Source organism: Stenella coeruleoalba (genome assembly GCF_951394435.1).
Source record: "Stenella coeruleoalba genome assembly, chromosome: 9".
In the NCBI taxonomy this organism is placed as follows: domain Eukaryota; kingdom Metazoa; phylum Chordata; class Mammalia; order Artiodactyla; family Delphinidae; genus Stenella; species Stenella coeruleoalba.
The window spans coordinates 51,789,107-51,812,714 of NC_137155.1; the positions used below are offsets into that span (position 1 = coordinate 51,789,107).

At 35.3% G+C, this 23,608-nt stretch overlaps 1 long non-coding RNA gene across 3 annotated transcripts in view; it reads left to right on the forward strand.

Annotated features, from left to right (window-relative positions):
- Positions 1-23,608, forward strand: part of LOC307191396 — a 646,337-nt gene that overhangs the window by 205,544 nt on the left and 417,185 nt on the right. The gene's annotated exons all lie outside the window — the stretch shown is intronic.

A 23,608-nucleotide genomic window follows, 5' to 3' on the forward strand; every position in this document is an offset into this window, starting at 1 on the left:
CAACAAAGGTTGTATCTTTGTTGTAAAGGTGAGTAAAGAACAATCTTTTAAATTAATGATGTCTATGCAATTGTATACACAAATGGAAAAATTGATATTAGACCCTTGTGTTAAACATAAAGCAAACAAATAAAAAAAGAAAATTTAAGTAAATTGTATATCTCATGTGAAAAGCAACACTATAGCTCCTAGCTAGTAACATAAGAGAGTATCATCATGACCTCAAAGTAGGGAAGGGCTTCTTTAAAAAGACAGAAAAAGCATTAGCAATAAAGGAAAAGGCTGATAAACTGGACTACATTGAAATTTAAAGCTTCTGTCCATCGAAAGATACCATTATCAGAGTAAAAAGGCAGGCACAAGCAGAAAATATTTGCAGCATGTAAATCCAATAGAGGACCCATATCCAGAATATATATAAAGAACCCTTAAAAGTCAGTTTTTCAAGACAGTCAACCAAATGAAAGTGGTAAAGAGATTTGAACAAACGCTTCACAAGAATTGACCCATAAACTTATTAGTCACCAGGGAGATCCAAGCTAAAAGCCCAATGATATGCAACTATACACTCATCAGAATGGGCAAAATTAAAAGATTGCAAGGATTTGAAAAAATATGCATTCTCATATATTGCTGATGGGAATATAAATTGGTACAACTTCCTGGAAAAGAGTTTGTCATCATATATAAAAAGTGAAAGATATGATAGACTATAAATAAGAAAATCCAGTCCTAAATGAATAACCAGTGTTGTGCTGATAAATATTTAAATTTGAATTTTGTTTTTATCGAATCCGCTGTGACAGTCTATGTTTCATTTATTTATTTATTATGTATTTATATTTTTAATTAAAAAATTTTTAATAGAACTTTACTGGAGTGTAATTGCTTCACAATACTGTCTTAGTTTCTGTTGCAAAACAAAGTGAATCAGCCATATGCATACGCATGTCCTTCCCACTTGAGCCTCCCTCCCATCCTCCCTATTCCACCCCTCCAGGTCATCGCAAAGCCCCGAGCTGATCTCCCTGTGCTATGCTGCTGCTTCCCACCAGCCAACTATTTTACATTCGGTAGTGTATATGTGTCGATGCTACTCTCACTTCACCCCAGATTCTTCTCCCAGCCCATGTCCTCGAGTCATTTTCTTCCTTTTATTTTTTTATATATATATAATTTTAACATCGTTATTGGAGTATAATTGCTTTACAATGGTGTGTTAGTTTCTGCTTTATAACAAAGTGAATCAGCTATACGTATACATATATCCCCATATCTCCTCCCTCTTGCATCTCCCTCCCGCCCTCCCTATCCCACCCCTCTAGGTGGTCACAAAGCACAGAGCTGATCTCCCTGTGCTATGCAGCTGCTTCCCACTAGCTATCTGTTTTACATTTGGTAGTGTATATAAGTCCATGCAACTCTCTCACTTCATCCCAGCTTACCCTTCCCCCTCCCCATGCCCTCAAGTCCATTGTCTATGTCTGTGTCTTTATTTCTGTCTTGCCCCTAGGTTCTTCAGAACCATTTTTTCTTTTTTTTTTTTGGGGGTCCATATATATGTGTTAGCATACAGTATTTGTTTTTCTCTTTCTGACTTCCTTCACTCTGTATGACAGACTCAGGGTCCATCCACTTCACTACAAATAACTCAATTTCGCTTCTTTTTATGGCTGAGTAATATTCCATTGTATATATGTGCGACATCTTTATCCATTTATCTGTCGATGGACACTTAGGTGGCTTCCATGCCCTGGCTATTGTAAATAGAGCATTGTGGTACATGACTCCGTTTGAATTATAGTTTTCTCAGCGTATATGCCCAGTAGTGGGATTGCTGGGTCGTATGGTAGTTCTATTTTTCGTTTTTTAAGGAACCTCCATACTGTTCTCCATAGTGGCTGTATCAATTTACATTCCCACCAGCAGTGCAAGAGGGTTCCCTTTTCCCAACACCCTCTCCAGCACGTATTGTTTGTAGATTTTTTGATGATGGCCATTCTGACCGGTATGACATGATACCTCATTGTAGTTTTGATTTGCATTTCTCTAATGATTAGTGATGTTGAGCATCCTTTCATGTGTTTGTTGGCAACCTGTATATCTACTTTGGAGAAATGTCTAGTTAGGTCTTCTGCCCATTTTTGGATTGGGTTGTTTGATTTTCTGATATTGAGCTGCATGAGCTGCTTCTAAATTTTGGAGATTAATCCTTTGTCAGTTGCTTCATCTGCAAATATTTTCTCCCATTCTGAGGGTTGTCTTTTCATCTTGTTTATGGTTTCCTTTGCTGTGCAAAAGCTTTGAAGTTTCATTAGGTCCCATTTGTTTATTTTTGTTTTTATTTCCCTTTCTCTAGGAGGTGGGTCAAAAAGGATCTTGCTGTGATTTATGTCAGAGTGTTCTGCCTCTGTTTTCCTCTAAGAGTTTTATAGTGTCTGGTCTTACATTTAGGTCTTTAATCCATTTTGTGTTTATTTTTGTGTATGGTGTTAGGGAGTGCTCTAATTTCATTCTTTTACATATAGCTGTCGAGTTTTCCCAGCACCACTTATTGAAGAGGCTGTCTTTTCTCCATTGTATATTCTTGCCTCCTTTATCAAAAATAAGGTGACCATGTGTGCGTGGGTTTATCTCTGGGCTTTCTGTCCTGTTCCATTGATCTATATTTCTGTTTTTGTGCCAGTAGCATACTGTCTTGATTACTGTAGATTTGTAGTATAGTCTGAAATCAGGGAGTCTGATTCCTCCAGCTCTGTTTTTCTTTCTCAAGATTGCTTTGGCTATTCGGGGTCTTTTGTGTTTCCATACAAATTGTGAAATTTTTTGATCTAGTTCTGTGAAAAATACCATTGATAGGTAGTTTGATAGGGATTGCACTGAATCTGTAGATTGCCTTGGGTAATATAGTCATTTTCACAATGTTGATTCTTCCAGTTCAAAAACATGGTATATTTCTCCACCTGTTTCTGTCATCTTTGATTTCTTTCATCAGTGTTTTATAGTTTTCTGAGTACAAATCTTTTGCCTCCTTAGGCAGGTTTATTCCTAGGTATTTTATTCTTTTTATTGCAGTGGGTAAAGGGAGTGTTCCCTTAATTTCTCTTTCTGATTTTTCGTTGTTGGTGTATAGGAATGCCAGAGATTTCTGTGCATTAATTTTGTATCCTGCAACCTTCCCAAATTCATTGATTAGCTTTTGTAGTTTTCTGGTGGCATCTTTAGGATTTTCTATGTGTAGTGTCATGTCATCAGCAAACAGTGACAGTTTTACTTCCTGTTTTCCAATTTGTATTCCTTTTCTCTGATTGCTGTGGCTAGGACTTCCAAAACTATGTTGAATAAGAGTGGCAAGAGTGGACGTCCTTGTCTTGTTCCTGATCTTCGTGGAAATGCTTTCAGTTTTTCACCATTGAGTATGATGCTTGCTGTGGGATTGTCATATATGGCCTTTATTATGTTGAGGTAGGTTCCCTCTATTCCCATTTTCTGGAGAGTTTTTATCATAAATGGGTGTTGAATTTTGTCAAAGATTTACTGCATCTATTGCGATGATCATATGGTTTTTATTCCTTAATTTGTTAATGTGGTGTATCACATTGATTGATTTGCATATATTGAAGAATCCTTGCATCCCTGGGATAAATCCCACTTGATCATGGTTTATGATCCTTTCAATGTGCTGTTTGATTCTGTTTGCTAGTATTTTGTTCAGGATTTTTGCATCTGTGTTCATCAGTGATATTGGTCTATAATCTTCTTTTTTTGTGATATCTTTTTCTGGTTTTGATATCAGGGTGATGGTGGCTTCTTAGAATGAATTTGGGAGTGTTTCTCCCTCTGCAATATTTTGGAAGAGTTTGAGAAGGATAGGTGTTAGCTCTTCTCTTAATGTTTGATAGAATTTTCCTGTAAAGCCATCTGGTCCTGGATTTTTGTTTGTTGGAAGATTTTTAATTACAGTTTCAATTTCATTACTTGTGATAGGTCTGTTTATATTTTCTAATTCTTCCTGGTTCAGTCTTGGAAATTTGTACCTTTCCAAGAATATTTCCTTTTCTTTGTGGTTGTCCATTTTATTGGCATATAGTTGTTTGTAGTAGTCTCTTATAAGCCTTTGTATTTCTGCCGTGTCAGTTGTGATTTCTCCTTTTTCATTTCTAATTTTATTGATTTGCATCCTCTTCCTTTGTTTCTTGATGTCTGGCTAATGGTTTATCAATTTTGTTTATCTTCTCAAAGAACCAGCTTTTAGTTTTATTGATCTTTGCAACTGTTTTCTTTGTTTGTATTTCATTTATTTTACTCTGATCTTTATGATTTCTTTCCTTCTACTGGCCTTGGATTTTCTTTGTTCTTCTTTCTCTAGTTGTTTTAAGTGTAGGGTTAGATTGTTTATTTGAGATTTTTCTTGTTTCTTGAGGTGAGATTGAATTGCTATAAACTTCCCAGGTACAAATGCTTTTGCTGCATCCCATAGATTTTGGGTCTTCGTGTTTTCATTGTCATTTGTTTCTATGTATTTTTTAAATTTCTTCTTTGATTTCTTTAGTGATCTCTTGGTTATTTAGTAGGACACTGGTTAGCCTCCATGTATTTGTGTTTTTTACAGTTTTTTTCCTGTAACTGATTTCCAATCTCATATCGTTGTGGTCAGAAAAGATGCTTGATACAATTTCAATTCTCTTAAATTTTCCAAGGCTTGATTTGTGACCCAAGGTGTGATCTGTCCTGGAGAATGTTCCATGTGCACTTGAGAAGAAAGTGTATTCTGCCACTTTTGGGTGGAATGTTCTATAAATGTCAATTAGATCTATCTGGTCTATTGTGTCATTAAAGCTTGTGTTTCCTTATTTATTTTCTGTTTGGATGATCTGTCCATTGGTTAAGTGGGGTACCCTACTATTATTGTGTTACTGTCAATTTCTCCTTTCATGGTTTTTGGCATTTGCCTTATGTGTTTAGGTGCTCCTCTGTTGGGTGCATAAACATTTATAATTGTTATATCTTCTTCTTGGATTGATCCTTTGATCATTATGTAGTGTCCCTCCTTATCTCTTGTAACAGTCTTTATTTTAAAGTCTATTTTATCTGATACGAGTATTGGTACTCCAGCTTTCTTTTGATTTCCATTTGCAGGAAATGTCTTTCCTCATCCTTTCACTTTCACTCTGTATGTGTCCCTACATCTGAAGTGGGTCTCTTGTAGACAGCATATATATGGGTCTTGTTTTTGTTTCCATTCAGCAAGCCTATGTCTTTTGGTTGGGGCATTTAACCCATTTACATTCAAGGTTATTATCGATATGTATGTTCCTATTACCATTTGCTTAATTATTTTGGGTTTGTTGTTGTGGGTCTTTTTCTTCTTTTGTGTTTCCTGCCTAGAGGATTTTCTTTAGCATTTGTTGTAAAGCTGGTTTGGTGGTGCAGAATTCTCTTAGCTTTTGCTTGTCTGAAATGGTTTTGACTTCTCCATCAAATGTGGATGAGATCCTTGCTGGGTAGAGTAATCTTGGTTGTAGGTTTTTCTCTTTCATCACTTTAAGTATATCCTGCTACTCCCTTCTTGCCTCTAGAGTTTCCACTCAAAAATTAGCTGATGACCGTATGGAGATTCCTTTGTATGTTATTTTTTGTTTTTCCCTTGCTGCTTTTAATATATTTTCTTTGAATTTAATTTTTGTTAGTTTGATTAATATATGTCTTAGTGTGATTTTCCTAGGGTTTGTCCTGTATGGGAGTCTCTGTGCTTCCTGGACTTGGGTGACTATTTTCTTTCCCATGTTAGTGTAGTTTTCACCTATAATCTCTTCAAATATTTTCTCAGACCCTTTCTTTTTCTCTTCTTCTGGAACCCCTCTAATTTGTCTTTTTTTTTTTTTTTTTTTTTATTTATTTGCAGTACGCGGGCCTCTCAGTGCTGTGGCCTCTCCCGTTGCGGAGCACAGGCTCCGGACGCGCAGGCTCAGCGGCCATGGCTCACGGGCCCAGCCGCTCCGCGGCACGTGGGTTCTTCCCGGACCGGGGCACGAACCCGCGTCCCCTGCATCGGCAGGCAGACTCTCAACCACTGCGCCACCAGGGAAGCCCACCCCTCTAATTTGAATGTTGGTGCGTTCAGTGTTGTCCCAGATGTCTCTGGATTGTCTTCTATTCTTTTCAGTCTTTTTTCTTTATTCTGCTCCTCAGCAGTTCTTTCCACCATTTTGCCTTCCAGCTTACTTATTCGTGCTTCTGCCTCAGTTATTCTGTTATTGATTCCTTCTAGTGTATTTTTCACTTCAGTTATTGTGTTGTTCATCTCTGTTTGTTTGTTCTTTAGTTCTTCTAGATCTTTGTTGAACATTTCTTTTGTTTTCTCAATTCATGCCTCCATTCTATTTCTGAGAATCTTGATCATCTTTACTATAATTACTCTGAATTCTTTTTCAGGTAGATTGCGTATTTCCTCTTCATTTATTTGGTCTTGGAGGTTTTTACCTTGCTCCCTCATCTGTGACATATTTTTTTTCTGTCTCTTATTTTTTTTTTTTTTAATGAGTGAGATTGTGTTCGTTTCTTGCTTGTTGTTTGGCCTGAGGCTTCCAACACTGGAGTTTATAGGCTGTTGGGTAGAGCTTGGTCTTGATGCTCAGATGAGGACCTCTGTGAGACCTTACTCCGATGAATATTCCCCAGGGTCTGAGGTTCTCAGTTAGTCCAGTGGATCGGACTTAGAGCTCACACTGCAGGAGCTTCGCCCTGCCCCTGGGCTTGGGAACCAAAATTCTGCAAGCCACTGGTTCACTTTGGGGTTCCTCCTATCTCCTTGGACATCAGAGTCTTCCATGAGCAGCCAGCAGGTGCCCCAGTTGTCGGTGCCGCGTTCTCCCAGTCTTATGTTTTTTAATAGGAACCTTCGTCCCATTGACATTTAATGTAATTACTGACAATTTTATTGAAATCTATTGATTTACTAAATGTTTTATGTGACCATGCTGTTTAATATTCTTCTCTCTATTCTTACATGTTTTTGGTTGATTAAATGTTTTTATTATTTAATTTATTTCCTTCTGCTGGCTGGGAATTAAACCATCTTTTGCTATTCTTTTAGTATTTTCCTGAGAAATTGCACAGGCACCATTCGCTTACCAATGTCTGATATTATTTGGCATTTTTCCCCCCTTCCTAGAAAATCCTTCCTTTACATCTGCTTGTATAATTCCCAATTATGTTGTCACATATTTTACTTCTATTCAAATATGTATTATTTTTACAGTTATTATACAGTTACTATACCTTCATATTTATATGTATAGAGAGCCTATGACAGTATATATTAACCTATGTGTATGAAATGAATACATATAATATGAGAATATATATAAGATGAAGATATATATTATATATATACTATATATATATATATATATATATATATATATATATATATATATATATATATATAGTATATACTTTTTATTTCTTCCTGCTTCTCTCAGTTTCATCTGGAATTATTTTCTGAAGAACTTCAGTTGTTATTTCCTTTTGTGCAAGTCTTCTAATGAACAATCAGTTTTTGTTTTTCTCAAAAATGTCTGTATTTTATCTTATGTTTGAGTAATATCATCTGTGGGTGTAAAATTCTAAGTTAAATAATTAAGAAATATTAGCACTTTTCAAAAACATTAAATCTAATATTAAATATTATTAAATAGAATATAATTTCATTGTCCCCTTCTTTTAGTTTTTTCTATTGAAAAGTCTGCCATTATTAATGTTTTTGCTTTTTTGAAGGTAATATGTTCTTTATTCTCTGGTTGCTTTTAACATTTTTCTCTGTCTTTGATTGATCAGTTTATTTTTTAATACCTAGATGTGTTTTTATTTTCTTATCCTACTGTGATTTATAGTGCTTTTGACTCTGTGACTTGTTTTTTAAAAAATGTCAGTAATGGAAAATCCTCAGCTATGACCTCTTCAAATATTGTTTCTACCCCTTTATTTCTTTTGTCTTTTCTGGAACTTCTAGTGCATCCATGTAGCACTCTTCATTATATGCTCTTTGTCTTTTATCATGTCATTTTTATTTTCTATGTCTTTCATCTTTTGTAATTCATGCTTGACATTTTCATCTGATCTCTTTAATTTCACATATTCTCTTCAGCTCTGTTTTATCCACTGAGTTCTTAATATGCATTATTGAATTTTTCAGATCTAAAATTTCATTTGGTTCGTTAGAGGAAAATTGTTGCTAGTGCCAAAATGCTCAAAGTTATCTTACATCTCTTTGAACATAGTAACTACTGTTATTTTACTGATTTCTAATTTAATTTCATTGGGATCAGAGAATATGTTCTTCATGAGTCAATCCTTTAATTTATTGGAATTTAAAAATGAGATGCATCATATGGTCTGTCTTGGTTAACATACCACATGTATTTGAAGAAAATGTGTATTTTGCAGTTGCTGTGTATAGTGCTGCGTAAATATCAATTAGGTCAAAGTAATTGATAAGATTGTTTAAATCTTTTGTTTTTAGTGAATTTTTTTGTCTAGTATTTTAACCATTTGCTGATATAGAGATGTTAATATCTCTAACTATTTTTTTCTGTTAATTGTTGTTTTATATATTTTAAAGTTTCGTTTTTAGATGATTATTCTTGTTATGGATTTCTAAAGAATCAGCTATTATTTTTATGAAATGCTGTCTTTATTTTTGGTAACTTTCTTAGTTTTAAGTTCTACTTTTTTTGGTATAATATATTCGGTTCCAACTTTCTTATTCTAATTTCTATATCTTTTTCATCTATTTATATTTCTTTTTTTTTAAACATCTTTATTGGAGTATAATTGCTTTATAATGGTGTGTTAGTTTCTGCTGTATAACAAAGTGAATCAGCTATACATATACATATATCCCCATATCTCCTCTCTCTTGTGTCTCCCTCCCACCCTCCCTATCCCACCCCTCTAGGTGGTCACAAAGCACTGAACTGATCTCCCTGTATGCGGCTGCTTCCCACTAACTATCTACTTTACATTTGGTAGTGTATATAAGTCCATGCCACTCTCTCACTTCATCCCAGCTTACCCTTCCCCCTCCCCGTGTCCTCAAGTCCATTCTCTACGTCTGTGTCTTTATTCCTGTCCTGCCCCTAGGTCCTTCAGAACCTATTTTTTCTTTTCAGATTCCATATATATGTGTTAGCGTATGGTATTTGTTTTCCTCTTTCTGACTTACTTCACTCTGTATGACAGACTCTAGGTCTATCCACCTGTCTACAAATAACTCAATTTTGTTTCTTATTATGGCTGAGTAATATTCCATTGTATACCTGTGCCACATCTTCTTTATCCATTTATCTGTCGATGGACACTTAGGTTGCTTCCATGTCCTGGCTATTGTAAATAGAGCTGCAATGAACATTGTGGTACATGACTCTTTGAATTATGGTTTTCACTGTTTTATATTTAAAGCATTTTGTAAACAGCTTATAGTTGGGCCTTGTTTTAAACAATTCATTCTAACATTTCTTCCTTTTATTATGGTTTTATATCCATTAACATTTAATGTACTTATGGATGTGATGTGATTTAAATAGACTTTTAAATTTTTAATATTTATGTGCTGTTTGTCCCTTCTGGTGGTTTCCTTTCCTCTTTATTGTCTTTTTAAAAAAATATAAATAGGAATTTGAAAAATTGTTTTAATATATCCTTTATTTTTTGGATTTCTTTAGCAGTTACTCTAAAGAATTCAGTGTACACACTTAACTTTTTTTCATAATCTACTTACAGGTAATATTGCACCACTTCAGGTAAAATGCAGAAACCTTGGAAACATATAGGATCATTTACTTCCTTGCCTGATCTTTACATTGTTGTTGTTATATATATGTCATCTATGTATTTTATAAAATCTACACCACAATGTTATAATTTTTTAAAACTGTCATATGTATTTAAAGGAATTAAGAAGAAATAAATTTATATTTATCCACATGTTTATAATATTCTGATGTTCTTCTGAAAATCTGGGTTTCAATTTGGTTTTATTTTCATTCAGCCTGTAGAATATAATTTAAAATTTCCTATAATGTAGATGTACTGGCAAAAATTTTCCTCAGTTTTTTTCATCTAAAAATGTCTGTTTTGCCTTCATTCTTATAGGATATTTGTGCTAGATATGGAACTCTGAGTTGACTTTTTTTTTTTTTTAAAAGCACTCTAAACATGTTGTTCCACTGTCCTCTGTGGCCATTATTTCTTACGAGAATTCAGCAGTCATTTGAATTAGTGTTCCCATGTATGGTTTTCTTTGTATTTTTCTGCAAGTGGTTTGGTGTGCATCTTGAATCAGTGAATTTATGTTTCTCACTGAGTTTGGGAAATGTTCAGCCACTATTTCTTCAAGTGTTTTTTCACATCCTTTCCCTTTCTCCTCTCTTTTCCTTCTCTGTTTCCAATTTCATGTATGTTAGACTTTTTGTTATTTTCCCACAGATTCTCCATTAGATTCTCTTTATAGTTTAAAAGTATTTTTGTTCCTTGTTCTCCGGATTATATAATCTCTACTGATCTATCTTTAGGTTAACTGAGTCTTCGTTGGGTCATCTCCTGCAAAATGTGCTGTTTAGCCTGTTTTTCTTTTCTCATGTCTTTTTGGCTATACTGATTTTTAATTATGTATAAGACATTGTATTTGAAAATTATTTCTAAGAAAGGTTTAAGACCCAGTGGTCTTACTTCAGAATTTCTGTCAGAGATCACTTCAAACTGATTTCAAGATTGAGATTTGAAGCTGAGCTTAAATCCCTGTGAGGACCTTTGTTTATGGTTTATCCTCACCTCTGGGGTGCAGATCTTGGGAACCCAAATTAAAGTGAGAGGGTTTCTTCAAGGCTTTCCCAAATTGCTAAGTCTGGCTTTCTATTCTCATCCTATAAATTTTCTCCAAGCTTTTCTAAATCTCTTTGCCTTTCAGTTGCTCAGTCAGGAATTGACAGATGCAACTTGGAAAGAGACACTCCATGCATATGCCAGTGTTTAACTTCTTGAGCCTCCATTCTCTCTTGATTTCTGGCCTAGAACTCTTTGCTTTTTTATTAGATCTTTGACACCTTCAGATTGTTGTTCTCTGTGGGAAAGTTGGTTTGAAATAGCAAATCCATCCTTACTCTTCCATATTCTTTTGAATACGTCTCTCTGACATATACTTAAGGACTACATATTTATTGGAAATATAGCTGTACATTCTTTCAGAAAGTGAATTTAAATGGAGTACATGAGATGTCTTTTTGAGAACTAAAGTGGCATGTGGAGTGAATAACTGAACTTAAAAAATGAAAGGACTACCTTAATTTTCCTGTATATGAAACATTAATCAAAGGCTATATACATTTATGAATGTTAATATATTGAATCTGAATTACTACTTTATTGAGTGTTTTTCTGTTTTTTATTAAGTGGAATGAAATTTTTATAAAAATAGGGAAAGTAACAAATGGTACATGAACTTATTTTATTTTACAATTGTGTAACACTTGCTTTAGAGCATTTTGTTTCCCCTAGAAAGTATAGATACTGGTGAACATCCTGTTATACCAGTCCAATTCCATAGTTCTCTTCCTACTGTATTTAAGTACATTTACTACTTTGTGTTCTTATTGTTTTGTGTGTCTTAAAATGTACATAAATGCTGTCGTATTATATGTAAGAGTTTCAGCTTTCCTTTGGCAATCACTTATATATTTAAGATTACCAAAAATACATATAGATATAGTTTCTTCATTTTCCTGGTAAGTAACATTATATTGTTTGAGTCAAACACAATTACTTTATTGATTTAATCTCTACTCACAGACTAATATTTTTTAACATGTATTTTTATTTATTTATTTTTATTTCTTTTTGGCTGTGTCGGGACTTCATTGAGGCATGTGGGATCTTCATTGAGGCATGCGGGATCTTCACTGAGGCATGTGGATCTTTCGTTCCAGTGCGCAGGCTTCTCTCAAGTTGTGGCGTGCAGGTTTTCTCTTGTCTAGTTGTGGTGCGCAGGCTCCAGGGCACGTGGGCTCTGTAATTTGTGGCACGCAGGCTCTCTTGTTGAGGTGCGCGAACTCAGTAGTTTTGGTGCACAGGCTTAGTTGCCCCGTGGCACGTGGGATCTTAGTTCCCTGACCAGGGATCGAACCTGCATCCCCTGTGTGGTAAGGCAGATTCTTTGCCAGTGGACCACCAGGGAAGTCCCAATAATGTTTTTTTATGCTTATAAAAAATACATGAGTGAAAAATTTTTGATTCCCTCCACATGCACCTGTATTAGGGGTATTTAGGGAAAATCCTTTGAAGGGAAATAACTGAGTTAGAGGGCATGTATATTTTAAGCTTTTGTTAGATATTGCTAGATAATTGTCTGGTTAATCTACAAAGTGGTGGTCCCAATTTACTTTCTGTCTGGAAGTTCTTAGCACATCCCCACCATGACATATATTGTCAAAATTTTGTTTTTCCCAATCTGATAAATATGGAAGATTACGTGGATATAATCTCACAGATTAGTAGTGCTGGTAAGCATCTTTTCATATGCTTACTTGCCATTGTGGATTATTCTGTGAATTGCCCCTTTGTAGCCTCTGCCCTCTTTTCTGTTTTTAAAAAAATACTGCGTTACAGTTATTCATTTTATGCAATGGGTACTAAGCTTTTATATACTGCAAATCTTTTCTCTGTCTTTAGCTTGTTAATGAACTTTATTTATTATATGATGTATTTTGCTGAGAAAAGTATTTAACTTTGATATGGCCAACTTTTATATCTATGTTCTTTGAGTGGCTTTTTTTAAAAAAATAAATTATTTATTTATTTATTTTTGGCTGCAATGGGTTTTTGTTGCTGTGCGAGGGCTTTCTCTATTTGTGGCGAGCAGGGGCTCCTCTTGGTTTCGGTGCGCAGGCTTCTCATTGCGGTGGCTTCTCTTGTTGCAGAGCACGGGTTCTAGGCATGCGGACTTCAGTAGCTGTGGCATGCGGGCTCAGTAGTTGTGACTTGTGGGCTCTGGAGTGCAGGCTCAGGAGTTGTGGCGCAGGGGCTTAGTTGCTCCATGGCACGAGGGATCTTTCCGGAGCAGGGATCGAACCCATGTCCCCTGCATTGGCAGGCAGATTCTTAACCGCTGGGCTACCAGGGAAGTCCTGAGTGACTTTTTAAGGAAAAATTTACTGTCTCCATATTATGCAGAAATCTTTTCCTAATACTCTATCATACTTTTTTTCAAAGCGTGATAAACTTAGAAAAACTTACATTTAGGTATTTATATGTTTGAAATACATTTTGTTTATAGTTTTTAGAACTTCTGCGTATCTATTTGGAGTTCAACTTTCCATATGGATAGGCAGTTTTCCCAACACCATATATTGTATTAAGTAGTTCTAAGTAATAAGTACTTAGAATCAGAATCTTTTCTGATTCTAAATGCTACCTCTGTGATACTAAGTTTCTCTGTGTATGTGTGTGCCCATGTGTGTGTATGTCTCTTGGCTTTCTGTTCAGTGTTCTATTTCTTTATGGTATTAAAATCACAATATTATATAATGATTGTTAGTAGCTGGTAGGTTAAATCCATCTTCTTTATTGTTCTAGGAAATTTTCTTAGCTATTCTTTTCTTTATACTTTTTTTTAATGTGGGCATTTGAAAGATTTTTATTGTAGAAATAAAGATTCAGAAAACCACACACAACAAGTTTTAGCGTAATGAATTATTGAAAGGCCTTGTAACTGCCATTAGGGTCAAGAAATAGAAAATTTCCAAATCTCCCCAGAAGCCTCTCTGTGTGTCCTTGCCTAATTGCTGTCTTCTCCCACTCAAAATAACAACAATCCTGATTTTCATAGTAATCATTTTGGGGGAGGTTTCTTTTTGGTTTTAATCATCCAATTGTGGATTCTAGACAGAATAATTTAGTCTTGCCTGTTTTTATAAAAATGTAAGATTTCTTTAAGTTTCCTATTAAATTACATGTTTTCCCTTCATCCTTTATTTTCTTTACAATTTACAGTTGACCCTTGAACAACATGGGGTTAGGAGTGCTGACCCTCTGCACCGTTGAAAATCTGACCGTAAGTTTACCTACTATTGGCCATCTGTATCTGTGGTTTGTATTAAACCAACCACAGGTCATGTAGCACTAGTAGTAGTTAGTGGAAGAAATCTGTGTGTAAGTGGACCTGCGCAGTTCAAACCCATGTTGTTCAAAGGTTAGTGTATTTGAAGAATCTTGGTGTTGAACTTATAGAATTTCCCATGGATTGGAGTTTTAAAATTGCATACTCATATAAGGGCTCAACGTGTTTCTCCATCTGAATTTTTCACAAATTTGCAGCTGGATCCAGAGGCTGGTTCAGACTATGTTTTATTCTTTAAGCACAACTACAAGTTATTGTGTTATTTCATCAGGAAGCACATAATGCCTGGTTTTGTCTCTGTTTAAGATATAAACAGCTGTTGGTGCTCAGAGCCTAGACACATTAATTTATTGGGGAATATAAAATGATATTCTATGTTTATTATTTCTTTTTAACTTATAATTGAAATAGTTTTATGATATTTATCCTCGTATACTATTTAGTTACCCAGTTTTACATTTAGATAGGAAAGGCAAAATATGTTTGATTCTTTCCCTTTATTTACTAGTTTTCAAGATATTGAATTGCTTTGCCATTCTCCAAAGAGGTAAATTAGCTTTACTTTTTTAGTGTCATAATGAATTCATAGAGTTACACATATTTAATAAATTTCAACCCATTGCAATTATTAGTCTTTTAAAAGTTGAAATTGTCCCATTTTTGGCCAGTAGAAACCTCATAAAGTGAACTTCTGACTACATTGACATGACCTTATATGTTTCTGATAGCTTTTTTGCTATTATACATATGATAAAATTCTTACACATTCATCTTTTACATTTTTTGGTTTCCTTTAATTGGAAATGGTATCTCAAGAACAGATTCTGGATTAAAGGGATGTCTTTGCTCTTAGGCTGGTCATTGTTTCTAAGCCTCATTAGTGGACAAGAGCTATATATTAATATATAGTATTTTAAAGATGAAACATTTATGAGTTCTTACTAATATTTCCAAGTCAAAATCAGAACTACAGAGTTATTTATTGACCCTATTTTGTATTACATTTGTATCCACTTTCTTCTACACTGAGAATCTTGAGTCTCAAGGACCAAGAAGGATGATGGTATATACCATAATTTACTTTAATCCACAGCAAACATACAACAGTCTCAACAACAATGATAACACTTCCAAAAAAATTACTGATCATTTTTAATATGTTCTTCCCATTCTTCCCCCACATTTTTTTTTTTTTTTTGCAGTGCGCGGGCCTCTCACTGCTGTGGCCTCTCCTGTTGCGGAGCACAGGCTCCGGACGCGCAGGCTCAGTGGCCATGGCTCACGGGCCCAGCCGCTCCGCGGCATGTGGGATCTTCCCAGACCGGGGCATGAACCCGTGTCCCCTGCATCGGCAGGCGGACTCTCAACCACTGCGCCACCAGGGAAGCCCTCCCCCACATTTTTTAATGGTTATACTACGTCTACATTCTGTGAGCATATAGCCATTTCATACTGTACTCTCTTCTGTTTGGCACGAATTTAGTCTTAGTTTTGCAATTTATTATGTGTTTAATGCTCACTCTCAGGTTTTATGTTGATGCTTCTCTAGATACTTTGGTGTCTGAAGCTTTTTCTCTAGTAGATTCCTTAGGAGGAGTTCATGAGACCAGTATGGTTCTTGCATCCTGATAAGAGGTTGTCTGTGCTGTTTATACTCCAGTCAATTTTTCGTATGTAAAATCTTTGGCTCACTTTTTCTTTCCTTGAGTATCTTAAATATTATTCCATCTTCTCCTATCTTAAAGCATGACTGCCTTAAAGTCTAATCTAATCTTATTTCCCTTATAAGTCAAGTGCCTAAATAATTTTTTCTATTTTCTTTAGAGTCCAGTGATATTACTGGACTATGTCTTCGTGTTAGCCATTAGAGGGCAATATTTTCACATATAATTTCAATTTTTTATTTATTGTGGGTAAGCTTTCTGAGTTACAGTTTTTAGTATTTGTTTTGCTTCTTTGTTTTGCTTTTCTTCTTTGGGAACTCATTATCTATAAGTAGGATTTTCTTTGCCTGTTGTCAGTATTTCTCACATTTTATTGAATTATTTTTTCCCTTATTAATTTTTGATTTATAAAACTTTTCTCTCATGTTTCTCTTAAGGCATTATCTATTGTATTCTATACTGTTATGTTTCTTCTAGTTTGTTTTTCATTTCTTAAATTTAATTTTTTTCTTTATTTTTTTTTCTAGGTTCTGTCAGTTCACTTCTGAATTATTGTAGTTCAAATTTTTGTTGTTTCCTTGTGTCATATAATTTTAATACTATAGTTTACTCTGAAATAGAAGATTATACTTTTTATTTGTTCTGTGGGAATCTCTTTAAGGTATCTTTTCATTGTTGGTTGAGACATTAATCTGCTTTTTATTCTGTTTCATCTTATATCAACTTTGTATGGAATTTGATCTTAATACTCATCTGTTAATTGTTTTAAAAGGAAGCATGGTTAAAGGTGGCTTTTCCTAGCACAGAGATTTTTGAGCTCTGGCTTTCTTAGGTAATATTCCTATTTTTGAAAACATGCCTATAGTTTTATTTCTTGATGTTTTCCCAATATCTATACCTTTGAAGATGAAGATTTAGCTCTCTTTCATCACCACACCAACCCCTACCACATACATGCTCACTTCTTGTCACCCATATCTCTGTGTCATTATAATTTTGATTAGTTCCATATTTACGTTACAATTACTGTGAAAACCCTTTTCACAGGTGAGCCATAAGGCAGAATATAATTTCTTTCGCTTTTATGCACACGCTCTCTTTTCCCTGAATTGGTATCTGTCTTTTCCCCCATTCACTTTGTTTTCTTTGTATCCCAAACCCCACATAGTTGTCTACTTTTCCTCTCAATACGTTAAAAACATATAAGATATTCTGTCAATTTCATCTCCTCATGCCCTTCTCCCAAAGCTCTCTGATCAACCTCCATCTGGACTGAGTGTTTTCTAAACTGACTGCATATCTGTCTTCCTAAGATCTCTCCTCACCACTTGTATTAGCTTCCTAGGGATGCTATAACAAAGTAACACAAGCTTGATGCCTTTAAAAACAGAAATTTATTCTTTCACAGTTCTGCAGGCTAGAAGTTCAAAATCAGTGTGTTGGTAGGAGACTCACAAATGAAGAATTTGTTCCATGCCTCTCTCCTAGTTTCTGGAGGATGCAGGCAATCCTTGGTGTTCTTTGGTTTGTAAATGCATCACTTCAGTCTCTGCCTTCATCTTCATATGGCAGTCTCTGTATCTCTTTGTGTTCGTAATTCCCCCTTATTATAAAGACATGATGCATATAAAACTTAGGGCCCACCCTAATTCAGTATGACCTCATCTTAACTTGATTGCATCTGCAAAGGCTCCATTTCCAAATAAGGTCATATTTAGAGGTTCTGGTGATTAGGACTTCAACACATGTTTTGAGGGGGACACAATTCAACTCATAATACCATTTTCCTAGGATATCCTTTTGCCTCTCTTGAATTGAAGCCCTAGTTTCATGGATCCCGTGTCTTCCCCTTTCTTAGCATATCCCTGATATTTGTAGAATATAACCTCCATTAGATTCCTAAGAAATGGATCAATGGACGTTTTCATTTTTAATGTTTTTGAGATTTTCCATATCTTAAAGGGTACTTCTGCTTGAATTATTGTTTATCTGTTAAGGTATTCTGGGTTAAAAATAATTTTTCCTTAGTTTGGGAGCATGTCTTCATTGCCTTCCAGATTTCAGTGTTGCTTTGAAAAATCCAAGGCCATTCTGACTCTTGATCTTTTGTATGAGAGCTGTTCTATTTTTCCTCTGGACACTTTTAGTATCTTCTCTTTATGCATAGTGTTCAGAAAATTGCCTGGTGATATGCCCCAATTTGTGTGAGTCTATTTTCATCCATTGTACTGGGAGGTTGATGGGCCTTTTCAAAATAGAAACTTACTCTTTCCCATTCTCAGAATTATTTCCAATTCCTGAATTATTCCTTTAATCCTTTCCTTTTGTCTTTTCTATTCTTTCTTTTTGGAACTCCTTTCATTTGATGTTAAGTTTCTGGACCACACCTTTAATAATCTTTTTTTTTTTCCTCTGCTATTTTTTTTTTTTTTTTTTTGCGGTACGCGGGCCTCTCACTGTTGTGGCCTCTCCCGTTGCGGAGTGCAGGCTCCGGACGCGCAGGCTCAGTGGCCATGGCTCATGGGCCCAGCCACTCCGTGGCATGTGGGATCTTCCTGGATCAGGGCACGAACGTGTGTCCCCTGCATCGGCAGGAGGACTCTCAACCACTGCGCCACCAGGGAAGCCCCTCCTCTGCTATTTTTTATCTCTTTGTCTTTTTGCTTTCCTCCAATTTTTCTTCTGTTGATTTTTTTTCATTTCTGCTATCATATTTTTCTTTTTACAGAAATCTTTCTTACTCTGATTGTTCCTTTTTTTAGATACAGCCCAGCCTTCTCATTCATTTATTCTTTCAGAAAATATTTATTGAGTGCCCCCTGTGTACCAGGCACATGTAGTTATTTAAAAAAATTATTATGTACCTGTAATACATTAATAAACAAATATATTGCCCTTTTATAATGGGGCTTATATTCTAGCAAGTAGAGAAAGACAGTAAACAATAAAGATAACGACTAAGTTGTATAGTATGTTAGGTGACAATAAGTTCTGTGGAAAAAATAAAGAAGAGTAGAACTGATTGAGATTGCTAGAAGAGTGGTGGGTTGCAGTTTGAAATAGCAAGTTGAAAAGGTAACTTTTTTTTTTAACATCTTTATTGGAGTATAATTGCTTTACAATGGTGTGTTAGTTTCTGCTTTATAACAAAGTGAATCAGCTATACATATACATATATCCCCACATCTCCTCCCTCTTGCATCTCCCTCCCACCCTCCCTATCCCACCTCTCTAGGTGGTCACAAAGCACTGAGCTGATCTCCCTGTGCTATGTGGCTGCTTCCCACTAGCCATCTATTTTATATTTGGTAGTGTATATATGTCCATGCCACTCTCTCACTTCGTCCCATCTTACCCTTCCCCCTCCCCATGTCCTCAAGTCCATTCTCTACATCTGCGTCTTTATTCCTGTCCTGCCTCTAGGTTCTTCATAAGAAAAGGTGACATTTTTAACAGGGATAAGAGTTGAAGGAATGAATTACATGGATGTGTGTGGGGAGAGCATTCTAAACAGACTAAACAACAGTACAAAAGCCCTTATGTGGGAGTGTGCTTTTTAGGAAGCAGCAAGGACGCTAGTGTGGCTGCAGGGAGTAAGTGAGGAGGAGGAACACGAGAGAGGGAACATGGGAAGGTGGGGCTTTGTAGGCTGTTGTCAAATTTTTACCTTTTACACTGAATGAGATAGGAAAGTTTTAAGCAGAACAGTGACACAATTCACAGTTTTATTGTAGCAGGACCACTTGGTTCCTTGTTGAAAAAAGATTGGGGAGTGAACAAGCATAGGAGCAGACAGATCTCTTTGAGGAGTATTATGTTAATATTATATATGTAATATATATAATAAATACATGCCCAGTTGAAATTAGCTTTGAGTATGACAGAAAACATTTCATTCAACAACTTTTAATGGCTTGTTTTCATTAATCAATTAGAATAGTCTTGGGCTTCTGTGGGATAGTACATAGATACTGCTGGGTTTATCAAGGGATATATTATAGTGAACAGTGTTAATGTTATTTTGTTATATTTTTTAATATTTTTGCAGCTCAGAAATTAGAATTTGTTGTCTCTGGAATTATGATGCAGGTTCATCAGAAATATATAGTCAGAAATATAATTAGATAAACAAATTCCATTTTATACATAGGTTATGGACCTAATTACAGCTTTTAAAGCTTTCCATCTCCTTGCGTAAATGCTGGTTGTAACTAGTTGGATTTACTCTTTCTTTGGGTCTCTGGCTTTTGCATTAGAGGCTTTCCACAGGTGTTTCCACTGACTGCAAGCTCTGTATACTTGGGAAAGTTTGGGAGATTGTGGGTGAACTATAGGGTATTTTGTGGTCAGGTTAATTGAGGAGCCTCTTGAGGTCTTTTCTCTTGATCTGGTCAGATTCAGTAGGAAGAACCTCCCGTTTGCCTGCCCAGAGTGTATAAGCTTGACTGCCAGTGTTTAGGGAGCTGAGTTAGAGACTAGAGCAGGGACTCCCAGTATTTTAATGATCTGTTTCCCGAATTTCCCTGATTTTATATGGCAACCTCACCGTCAACCGTATCTGGCATCTCCCAAGTCCGAGATGCTCTTTTTGGCTCTTTGCAGAGAATAGAGGCCCATTCTTCTGTTGGAGGAGGAAAGTGGTAGTCTTCCAGTTAAGTGCATCCTAGGACCTAATTACATCCTAAACAAACTTTCAGCTACTTCTTCATTTTTTTTAGTAGCCTCGATTTTACCTCCACCTCTGCTTAATGTTGAATCATTTGAGCATTCTGCGATGCAAATTGGGTTACATGCCAACTTTCCACAATGCTCACTGAAGATTTAGCTTTCCCTTCTGTGCTAAATCATTTGCACTTATCCTTCTGCATAAGTTTTGTGAGCATTGTCTCCTTTCCCATTCCCTTTGTTTTTATGGTATAATTCCTTTAAATATACCCTTAATGTCATTATTGTCACTTAGGAGAGAGTGGAGTTAAATGTGTATGTCCAGTCTGATGTATTTACCCTGCTGTTCCTCCTTTACTTTTTTCGAGTCATGTTGGCAACCCTCCCAAAATTCTGTGAGGTAGACAAGCAGGCATCCTCATCACTTAACAGGTGGGAAAACAGAAGTGTGCAAGATCAACAGAACTGTCTAGTATTACAGAGCTTGACAGTAACAAAACTGAATAAGAATGAGGAGTTCTGGACTTTCAGAGATTGATTTACCCCCTTTTCTACAATGATTGCAAAACAGCTACTTGGGAAAGAACAACGACAAAAAACTAGATCTAGATTGTCATTCCTTTCTTACATTGTATTGATACCAATTGTATCAATTCCCAAATATCTGTCCATGTATCCACTGCAAAAAAGCAACATGAGGTGTTTATTGAAACTATATAATCCCAGATACCACAGCAGATCTACTGAATCAGAATCTTAGAGGGAGGGCACACAATATTAGTTTTATTTTGTAATATGTTTCCCAGGTGCTGATGTGCAGGAAGATTTGGAACCCACAGAACTAGACTTCCATACTTCCTTAAATAATGACTTTCAAGGATTTTTTTGTGAATTTGGACTTAAATGTTTCTTTGTGCTTCAGTTCTTCCTTAATTCTGTTGTCAGATAGAGGGTAGACAATGTTTACAGTGTGTCACTTTAGCTTATCTTCTTTAGCTACCTATTAAGTATCACAGTATCAGTGAGTTCTAGGTTAGAATACTCTTCCAATTGAAGTTTGGAAGATAACCCAAAGATTTTTAGTCCCATACATGGAGTCAGCCAGTGCTTAGCACTTATATGATTTCATAATCAAGAAGGCTTTACCAGTTAGGACGTATTCAGTTTAGCAAGACCAGTTATGATTTCCTACACAGAGGTGCTTATAGAATTGTATAAGGTAATAGCTTTTGACCATAAATTATTTTAGAAAGTTTTAAATCTAAATGTGTTAGATGTTGAGTAATTTGGTCTACCTCCCAGCCTTTGAAGGGGTCAAAATAAATGAAATTTTCCTTTATTTGGTACTGATGACTACAAATTTTAAGAAATACAAAATAATGTAAATTAAAATAAGGATAGGTGTGAGATACTGTCAGTGAAAAGGGTGCATATTTTAATCAAAATGGTCATCAGACTTGTGCAGTACATCACACCACAGGGCTAAGAAGAGGACTCATGTAGTATCTGGGTCAGCTAAAGGGACAAGTGAAATGCTGAATGCAGAGGTGATTTATTATTTTTTTCTTAATTTTAATGCAATTGATTTAATCTGGGGACTATAACTTTTAGTTTTTTTAAAATGTTTTCTCTCTTCCTGGAAGAGCATACCAAAACACTTGATGAAATGAAGGTGAGAGTTGGCCTGAAACTTTTTATTTAAACCAGGAGTTGGACTTTTTCTTAAAAGGCCAGATAGTAAATATTTTAGCCTGAAGGCTCTCAGGTCTTCTCTGTAGCAACTACCCAACTTCACCATTGTGAGAAGTCTGTTAGGAGCAGTATACAAACAAGTGAGCATGGCTGTGTTCTGATAAAACTTTATTTACAAAAACAGACCATTGTCCATGTGTCCTAGTTTGCCCACTCTTGCTTAGATTCTTCTGAATGTAAGGATTTTTTTTTCATTTACATGTAATTTCTTTTAGTCCAATTTAATTATCTTTAAATACAAAAATTAATTAAATTGGACTAAAATAAAACACTGGTATTTTAAAACAAATAGCAGAGAAGGTTAAAAAAATCTGCATCTTTAATAACCAGGGTTGCCTTAAATTACTAACAAGTTCTGAAACTATTACAGAAGTCCTAAATTTTGTGATGGAGTTTAATGCAGGCAATGGTGATTAATTTTGCCTATTTACTTGGCTTTAGGATGATATGTTTTGAATTTTATCTCAAAAATAAAACACAAAAAGTTCACACCTAATTAATGTTTTCCAGTATTAATAGTTTTATCTAATACATTATTCAAATGATTTAATGATAAAATAGCTTTAAAATATTTAATAATGAAGGTATATTTTCCATTCCTGACTTTTAATGTTATTTCAGTCCATTTAAAAATTTTGTGGGAAGAAATTATTTTCAGGAGAAAGCTAATCATCAATTTGCTACAGCTGAAACTGGCACAGCTGGTGGATGAGTGTCTTAATGTATTTCTAGATTAAGCCAGGCAGTTTAAAGAAAACATCATGCAAAAATTCAATCTGCTCTGGGTTTAAAATAAAGTCTTCATCTGTGTTGCTGCAGAAAGAATAGCTACCTTATGTTTTGTCATATTGTAGCGGATTATCTTTAATGAAGCGTATATCCCCCACAGCATTATTGTGATATTTTGTGTTTGTCTTGGTCTACACTAATGCAATGGTTTAGGTTTAGTGAACAGAAGAATGGATTTTACTCTTAGTAATGCCCTGGCATGTTTTCTTTCTTGAAGTTGTAAATGAAAGCAATTCACACACATTTAGGAGACTTTTGCTATTGATTTCAGTGGGATCCCACAGCAATGATAATGCTGATATCTTGGTTCTCTGAAAAATTCTAAGAGGACTTCACAAAGGAAATCATTCATAATGTATTTCTTTAAAACCAGAATATAGTATGATTCAGTTTGAAAAGGAGAAAGAGAATCCATCCATCCATCCAACATTTCTCCATATATATATGTATATGTGTGTGTGTGTATATATATATATATATATAGAGAGAGAGAGAGAGAGAGAGAGAGAGAGAGAGGGAGAGAGAGAGATCCATTTATATATCACCATCCATTATTACCTCTCAC